This window comes from Bos indicus, chromosome 20 (genome assembly GCF_029378745.1).
Source record: "Bos indicus isolate NIAB-ARS_2022 breed Sahiwal x Tharparkar chromosome 20, NIAB-ARS_B.indTharparkar_mat_pri_1.0, whole genome shotgun sequence".
NCBI classification, from domain to species: Eukaryota; Metazoa; Chordata; class Mammalia; order Artiodactyla; family Bovidae; genus Bos; species Bos indicus.
Window position 1 is genome coordinate 12492972 of NC_091779.1, and position 9539 is coordinate 12502510.

Here is a 9539-nt window from a genome sequence, read left to right on the forward strand (position 1 = left end):
AATGTGCCTAAGGGGCTATGATTTACAATTATTCTGTTTCATGCTGATTAGCATAAACGACCCTGATAGAAAATTGCATGAAAACCCTAGAAGAGTCAATAACAGATATGGATCCATAGCAGCACCTAAAGGAGGAAAAATTGCTTACTGCCTATGCTTCAGGCTTCCAGTCTAATTTGGCGGAGGATCTTTTAATCTGAAAATGAGTCCACGTTTACAAAGCATTCTTATGGTTACATGAACTACCTTTCACAAGCAAATGGACAAATCAAATCTCAACACTTCTCCACTCCCAGATTTATCAGACTAAGAGTTCGTACCCAGATTAACATGGAGGCATTTATAATGCAACTGCAAAGCTAAAAGGAATCCTGCTTTCCATTTGCAATGAATATTGTGAAGCGATGCTGAATTAGGCAAGTGGTGTGACACTTAAAAGTATTTACAGTTCTCAAGAAAAAAAATTTTTTTTCTCTCCAAAATGCAAAATTGAAGGGGGTAGGAAGGTAATGAAAAGAAACGGCTTCCATTTTCTGAAAGAATTGGGATAAATTTAGCCTGCCACTCCTCTCACATAGAACATACTTAGACCTCCATAATTAAAACACTTAGAAAGTATAGGAAAGAAGACAACTTTAAGTAAATGAGTAGTGCTTTATCACTATTATTCCTTAACTTCTTTTTACTTCAAAGATCTTACTTTCCAGTGAGGCAATACAATTCCAGTCTGGTAAGTAGGTGGGAGCAGCACACGATTTCTGTGTAAAATGCGTGGTTATCACAAAGACGTGGCGATGCTCTGATGGGGAGATGCTGAAAGATACAGGCTCCTCTAATGAAAGCACCCTACTCCAGTACCCTTGCCTGGGAAATCCCATGGATGGAGGAGCCTGGTAGGCTGCAGTCCGTGGGGTCACTAAGAGTCGGACAAGACTGAGCGACTTCACTTTTCACTTTCCTGCATTGGAGAAGGAAATGGCAACCCACTCCAGTGTCGTTGCCTGGAGAATCCCAGGGACGGGGAAGCCTGGTGGGCTGCTGTCTGTGGGGTCGCTAAGAGTCGGACATGACTGAGCGACTTCACTTTTCACTTTCATGCACTGGAGAAGGAAATGGCAACCCACTCCAGTACTCTTGCCTGGAAAATCCCATGGATGGAGGAGCCTGGTAGGCTGCAGTCCATGGGGTCGCTAAGAGTCGGACACGACTGAGCGACTTCACTTTTCACTTTCCTGCATTGGAGAAGGAAATGGCAACCCACTCCAGTGTCCTTGCCTGGAGAATCCCAGGGACGGGGAAGCCTGGTGGGCTGCTGTCTGTGGGGTCGCTAAGAGTCGGACATGACTGAGCGACTTCACTTTTCACTTTCATGCATTGGAGAAGGAAATGGCAACCCACTCCAGTGTTCTTGCCTGGAGAATCCCAGGGATGGGGAAGCCTGGTGGGCTGCTGTCTGTGGGGTTGCACAGAGTCGGACACGACTGAAGTGACTTAGCAATGCAAGCAAAGGACATAGCTTAATACACATAGAACAGGGACACAGTCACATTCCCATTAGCTCTGATTTTTGGGTCCCTCCAAAGGGAAAGGACCAGGGTTACAACTGTTTCTCCCGTGTTACTATTTCCTGAGCTTCCTATGCATGTGTTAAGTTGCTTCAGTCATGTCCGACTCTTTGAGACCCGTGGACCGTAGCCCTCCAGGCTCCTCTGTCCATGGGATTCTCCAGGCAAAAATACTGGAATGGGTTGCCATTTCCTCCTCCAGGGACTATTCCTGATCCAGGGATCAAAACCACATTCCTTATGTCTCTTGCATTGGCAAACAGGTTCTTTACCACTGGTGCCACCTACGAAGCCCTAGTTACATGCTAGATAAAAGCAATAGATGAAACCCAGGGAATTTCTCACTACTAACTGCCCAGGTAACTTCCCAGGTGAATCAAATGTTACTTTCCTGGCAAAACAGTCCCTTAATTATGCCAGTGCCCCAAATCAGTGTTTTGATAAACTCAATGGAAAAGACCCTAATGCTGGGAGGGATTGGGGGCAGGAGGAGAAGGGGACGACAGAGGATGAGATGGCTGGATGGCATCACCGACTCAATGGATGTGAGTCTGAGTGAACCTTGGGAGTTGGTGATGGACAGGGAGGCCTGGCGTGCTTCGAATCATGGGGTCGCAAAGAGTTGGACACGACTGAGCAACTGAACTGAACTGAGACACACTTCTAACTCCTGATATCTGATGTACTAGTAAAGAATCACAAAAATCATCAATTTTTAATGTTTTAATGATGATTTCAATATAACTGGCTTTCTTTATAATTCTATATATTTCATTTTATACACTTAAAAGATACTATTCTGAAAAGTGGTTCATAGGTTTCACCATACTGTCAATAGAATCCAGGATTTTAAAAACTGGTTAGCAGTAGACAGCCTAGGAAATCTTGCTAATGTCACACAGCTTGTTAGTGGCAGAAATGTGACTAAAAACAAGATCATCTGACTTCATTGCTCATACAGTCCTTAACAGCTGCGGCTTGAAATGACCCAACTGTGGTCATGTGCTACCATATAATTACTGGCTTCTCAGAGATCCTCCTACATATGTCTAACTAGATCAAGGCCCAGAGGCTCTAGTTTGCTGGAAAAGATGAGGGATATTCCCCGAAAGTCAGATCTAGCATACGGGAAGTTTTTTTAATTCCTTCATCTAATTCTCAGAGATTGAAGTCACAGGTCTGAGTATGAACAGATTGAAGCCGAGCTGGAAGAGAATATGTGCACAATGGAATATTGAACACAGAATATTCACAAAGTCTTTAAAATATCTGTTAAACTTTTGTACTCATGAGAATCCTCAATCTAAACACAGGATATTTCTAATTGAACGATGCCCTTGGTATATTCAGGATTTCCCTGGTAGCTCAGCTAGTAAAGAATTCACCTGCAATGCGGGAAACCCTGGTTCAATTCCTGGGTAGGGAAGATCCCCTGGAGAAGGGAACGGCTAGCCAATCCAGTATTATTCTGGCCTGGAGAATTCCATAGACTGTATAGTCCTTGGGGCTGCAAAGAGTCAGACACGACTGAACGACTTTCACTTCACACTTGCTGCATTCGGCTTATCCCCCATAAACTTCGTATGCCATCTATGAAGTGGCATTTAGGTGACTCCAGGTATGCACCAATAGCATATTTGTACCAAAAGGTAGAATGGTTATTTATCATGCTCATTTATGAGCCTGCCAAGTACTAGACGAGGAAGGGGAAATTCAAACTCAAAAAAAGCTAGCACTGCCCAAGGTCACAGCGTGGAGACGCAATCTTATTTCACACGCACAAATCAGATCAATTGAAGATGGAGATGCATAATACATTAGACAAACAATTTCAAACCTTGATAAAAGCAGATCTTGGAATGTGCATTAATAGCACTTTGCATTTAGTAATGTTTCACTTTTGAACATTAAATGTGCTGAGGGTAAAAAACAAATAAAAGAAATAGCCAATTGCTTTCATGAAATATTGATGACAGTACAGTAAAAGTTCAGAGCAGCAGTAAAAGTCCAGGAGTTATTTGCTCCTATAATAGTGTCCTTAACCCTGCATCTTGCCCCTGCTGCTTGCTTCCCTCTATTTCCCACGTTCCACAGGAGGAATTTTCATTCTTTTAGAAGCTTTTCATCCTAAAGCATATGCAATGTTCATTCCAGACTTGAATCTGGCAATGAGGTACCCTCCTGTCATTTTTTTTTTTTTTTTGCTAGAGAAAATATGGAACCACCAGACTGCCAATCTAGCAATAACATAACATGTGATATGAGAGTCACAAACTTGGAAGGAACCTCAAGTAGACACAAAAGCTACCCGGCACGATGTATCAAAATTCATAAACATGTTCATGTCACTTTGGCCTAGAAATTTCTATACTGGGAATTTATCCTAACAAAATAGCTCCGAAAGACAGAAAAAGCTATATGCACAGATATGTTCACTGTGGAGTGCTTTCATTCTATAAACCTTTATTAAGTGCCTATTATATGCCAGGCACTATGCTGGCAGAAAGTCTCTGCTTCAAGGCAGTCACAATCAGCTGGGAATTCAGAGAAGTATATACAGAATCACAGCATGTTGGGATAAATGCTAACAAGCCTGTGCAGAATCACCAGAAACACTAAAATGTGCTGGAACAGAAAGGCAGAGAGTCAAGGAGGACTTTACAAAATTTTAGGTAATGCTTTTAATAATTTCTTCCCAGTTTTATCTTTAAAGACACAATGTAATGCTGAAATGTTTAAAAAAAAAAAAAAACTTTATTACTCTGAAAAAAATTCCTCAATACATTCTTTAAAATAAAAAATGACAAGCAAGTCTAAATAGCCCTTAAGAGCTCTTTAAGAGCTCTTTAAGGCCCTCCATCTCTCCCTCCACCATGTGTGGGAGGTGGAGTGTAGTCATGTATCACTGACTCCTCACCGGGCCCATGCTGGCAGTCTATTCCCCGTCGTCGTTTTCTACTACACACCAGGGTGTCCCTCATCAAAACTGCGAAAGAACTCTGAGTTCATTTTGCTTAAAACCCAAAACAAAATAAACAAACCAAAAAAATGTTATTGCTCCTTTGAGTACTTTCTCTTTCAAACGGCCCACAATTGCTGCAGAAAAATCCTGCTGTAAGATTTCAGAAGGTCCTTTACTAAAGACAGTATTTATTATGTGCTATGATTTTTTAGTGTAGAAATGAAAAAAATTCCACAGTTTGAGGACTTGTGTTGGGAAGCTTCTGAAGAAGTGTAGGTTGGACCCACCTACTAATTCACCGTGGGAAATAATACGAACTAAACTGGACACGTTACAAACGAGCAGAGCCTTTATTTACACTCAGATTAGAGCAAACTCTATTCCTGTCACGTGAATGACACCCAGTGCGAGTTCAGACACGCCCCATCCACATCAGGGCTGTGGGAGCCACGGAGACACCTCTCTCGGCGTGTTCTGGCCTGCGTCATGGCTCAAGGCTTTGGTCATACTCCAGAAGTGGGCAGGGGCTTTAGAAGAATCACCAGAGAAGACGGTCCCACACCATCTTTTTTTAAGAGTGCCTACAGGGAAAGACTGTGCTTGAAATAATCTATGGAAAAGGTCAAATTAATATTTACTGAGCATCTATATTTGTGAGGCATTGCCCTAGCTCCTGGTTTGGCAAAGATTTTCTGTAGAAGGCCAGACATGTTTTTGACTTTGCAAACCAGAGTCTCATGTTACAACTACAGTAAGTACCCTACATGAGAACATTCAAGTAGTGAACTTTCAAAGATCTGAACGTGCCCTGTATGCCAGCTGTTGTACTGTACTGTAAGATTTAAAATGTTTTATCTTTTGAGTTTATTTTTAAAGTATTATTTGTGTGAAAAGTATTATAAACCTATTACAGTATAGTACCATATAGCTGATCACGTTAGTTGGATATCTAGACTAACTTTGTTGGACATACAAACAAACTGGACTTTTGAACATAGTCTCAGAACAAAACCAGTTCGTATGAGAATTTCTGCACTGGATTATGCGACTGTATTACCAGAAGCCATAGATAATATCTAATTGAACTGGTGTGGCTGAGTTCTAATAAAGCTTTATGTATAAAAACAGGTAATAGAGCGGATTTGGTCTGTAGACTGTATCTTGTCTGCCCCTGATCTAAATGTTTCACAATTTAGCTTATTTAAGGCACAAAAAATATTTATTCCTACTTAAGATGAGGAAACCAAGCATCAGAGGTAAGGTCACCTGCCAAAATCACACATCTAGGTTGTCACTGAGTCAGGATTCCAACCAAGGTCTCCCTGCCCCAAAGTCTGAACTTTTTCTACTATATGAACAGTCTATTAGGTTAAATGCAGATAAGGACGAAGAGCCAACTTGAAAGAAAGAAAATAGGAAGGCAAGTCTAAAGCTTTTCTTTCATTTAATATTACCCAATCTATGCCCAACTATGACAGCAAAAGTGCTTGCCACCAGAGTTATGGGTAAAACATTCCTCCCAAGGGAAGCTTCTGGAATACCCAGTACTGAACACCTTCATAACCACAAGAGAAAAAGAACCGAACTCTGTATTATAACGTGCCAGATTATGGCAAAGCTCTAAGATGGTCACGCTCCTAGAATTCCAACACTCCCTGAAAGGATTTTGTAAACTAACCCCACTGATACTCACATACTCAGTAATTCATTCATCCCATGCCCGGATAGCACACTTTATAAGCACTTTAAAATAAAAGAGATGTGGTACTCGGTCCTTCAGGAACTTTAACAGAGTTGGAGGGAACACACAGACACTAAATGGTTAATTACCTGTTGATATCAATTGCCACTTGGGTAAGAAAAGAACTGTAATGGTGATGCACACAGCTCTGTCTAAAACTCAAGAAAAACTAGGCAATAAATACGAATGTGCTTCTTTTCCTGGTTGAATCTTACTCAAGGTTCTCGCTCCTTTTATTGCCCTTGAGAAATGAAAGACTTTGTTTTCAACATCATTGTCCTCATTTGGAATCTGGAGACTAGCCTGAAGCTTTGGTACCTAAGCATCAACTTCCTTATCTTACAATGAGGGGGTCTGACTAGATGCTTCCGAAGCTGCCTCCAAGTTAAGGCTTCTATAAATTAGCTTTTAAATAAATGATTCTGTAATGTCCAACTTATAACAAGAAAGTACCCTGGATGAAACGTCAATGTCCAGATATTTTAATCCATGACATAGGGTTGTTACATCCTTACAGTAAGGAAAAGTTTCAATTCTTAAAACCATCTCCCTTAAAAAGCAGAAAGCATTACTTAGAGAGTTGCACAATTTATTTCTGAAAATTAAATGATGATTTCCCCCAAAGGACAGAGGGGAAAGGAAGATGTGGAGCAGATGGATTCATTGTTCCCCTATGGAGAAAAAACATTTCTACACCTTGCAAAAATATATTAATTGGCCTGCCATCTGGCAAGCCTGCTCACACACATAAGGGATAAAGTTTAGATCTTGAGGTTTAACATTTAAGCCTGTGGGGAGATGATAATTGGAATCTTTCTGAGTTAGCAGGAGTATTTTTAAAGGGAACATTTCAAAAGAGATCTGAATACAGGTGGAGAAAAACAGAAACTAAAATGTGAGACCATCCAAGGTGACATCACGGGCATCCATGGCCTCGCCCAACTCTGCACACCAGTGAGCCGGCGTGGACACTCCCACGTCAGGTGAGACTGACTGTTCACTAGCAGGCCAGCTTTCACAGCATGATTCTGAATGCGTCCCCTCAATTTTACAGATAACCTCCTGCCCATGCCTTCTTGTACATTATAGTTTTCAACAGTTTTGGAAATCTCACCATTGTAAAGGTGGGTGTTTAAAGGAACCTCTTTAAGAGGTGCGGGAAGTAGTTCATCAAACAGGAAGCTCAATAAAATAAGTTTTGTGATATGTATGTGCACATGTGCACACACATCCCAGAATAAATACAGGGAAGGATAACACCATATTTTTCAGAGTGCTTATATTTGAGCACTAGAATTCGGGGTGATTTTAACAGTTGTTCATATTTTCTCCATTTTCAGTCTTAGGCATAAGTTTACATTTTCTTCTCAAAGTTACACAGATTCCACTGAAATTAAAATATAATAAAAATCATGCAGAGACATGGTATATTATTTTACAAAGCAAATAAAGTATCTTGATTTTACCTTTCTCAAAATGTATGTTTTGGCCTGTCTTTGCTAAGTCACTTCAGTCGTGTCCGACTCTGTGCGACCCCATAGAGGGCAGCCCACCAGGCTCCCCCATCCCTGGCATTCTCCAGGCAAGAATACTGGAGACTGGCATGGAAAAACTCCATGCTTCCTTCTGGGTCTCTTTATTTTCTAACAGCCATAGTCTGCGTCTTAAATTACATACCTTCCAATCTTCCACCTCATGGCTTTGTTTCCTTCCCCAGTAAACACCACCAAATTATTTATAACCACTTTCTGCTAGTAGAATTTGTTTACCTGGTTTCTTAAAACTTCCTCACCTACGTAGCATCAAAGGGCCTATTATACACTGATAATGGACCACACAATTTAGGTAGTTTAAGCTTCTCTTTCGAGTGTCTCATTCTGATGCATTTTCCTGGTATCTACTTGACATTACCAACCATGTAATCAAACGATGTTAGTTAACCATCTTCTTCATCAAAATGATTGTTTAAAAGGATGACACAATGTAACACGGGATCCTAGCTGGGATTCTGAAATAGAAAAAGGACCCTGGAGCACAACTAGGCAAGACATAATAAAATATGGAGCTAATTTTTTAAAGGGGGTTGGGAAGGAAGAACAAAACCTGCTATTCTAAACCTTTATTAGCATCACCAAACAATTAAAAAGTACCTAAAACTCTTTGAGGTGATGGAAATATTCTGTATCTTCACTGTGATAATTACATGAATGTTATTTGTCAAAACTCCAAGAGCTGCATACCTAAAAATGACAGTTGTACTACATGTAAATTCTGTCTCAATAAACAGTGTTAAAGTAAAGCACGCCTGGCTGCCTGGACATTCTTTTTCTAGTGTGAGTAAATTAGAGCCGTAGATCCTGTGTCAGTAGGAACCTGGATCGGTGGCAGTGAGAGACACCTTCTTTAACATTTAAAAAAATGTACCTGAAGGAAAGACTTCTTTCCCCTCCATCCTTGGTAAGGGACAGCCATTTCTCAAAAGCAGTTCACATACTGCACCACTGAGAACGAAGACATGGCCAATGAAGGATTTCTGGGGTTCAGAGAACACTGGACACAATATCTGTGCCTTTTGTATGTTATAGATTATTCACACTTTATTCTTACACAATTGTTTTAAGCATAGGAAAGCAGTTACATCCTAGTGCTCTAAATTCAATGATTTTTCAAAGAGAATAATACACATTTAAGTGTCATCAATTTATCTCCTTAAGAATGTAGTTAGCATTAGCATACTTAAGAGAAATTAGTATGTTTTTAAAAAGTGAAGAAGCAGCCTGTAAGCAATTCATCTCTAAAACCCCAACAGATCTTTCCTGGCATTCACAACATATTGCCATGTAAGAGGTTAGAATTTTCATTCCTTCTATGAAATGAACTACATGCTCTATTACAAGATTGGCAAAGATTTTGAGATAAGTCCATAATATATACACTCATGTGAATGCACAGGATTTTATAATGCCTAGAAATCTCAGCAATACAAGCAGCGGTGTCGTAGAGTGTTATTCATTCAAAAGGCCTGTAAGACAGCAGCTGTTCAGAGCTTCACTACAAAGTAAAACCTCAATTTCAAAAGCACAAGCCCACTCAAAGACCATTAGAAACTTGATACTTTACGATGGGGAAATTACAGGAGAATACATATACAATTTTCATTAATGGGAAAGAGAATCAGCAGGTGGCATTTTAAAACAAAGTAAAACCTACTTCTATTTTTTATTCTCTTTCCTTAGACAGCAGGTGGCATTTCTATAGCAAAGATCAAAAT

At 40.3% G+C, this 9539-nt stretch overlaps 1 protein-coding gene across 16 annotated transcripts in view; it reads right to left on the reverse strand.

Moving 5' to 3' along the window:
- Window positions 1-9539, reverse strand: part of MAST4 (microtubule associated serine/threonine kinase family member 4) — a 618779-nt gene that overhangs the window by 155162 nt on the left and 454078 nt on the right. The gene's annotated exons all lie outside the window — the stretch shown is intronic.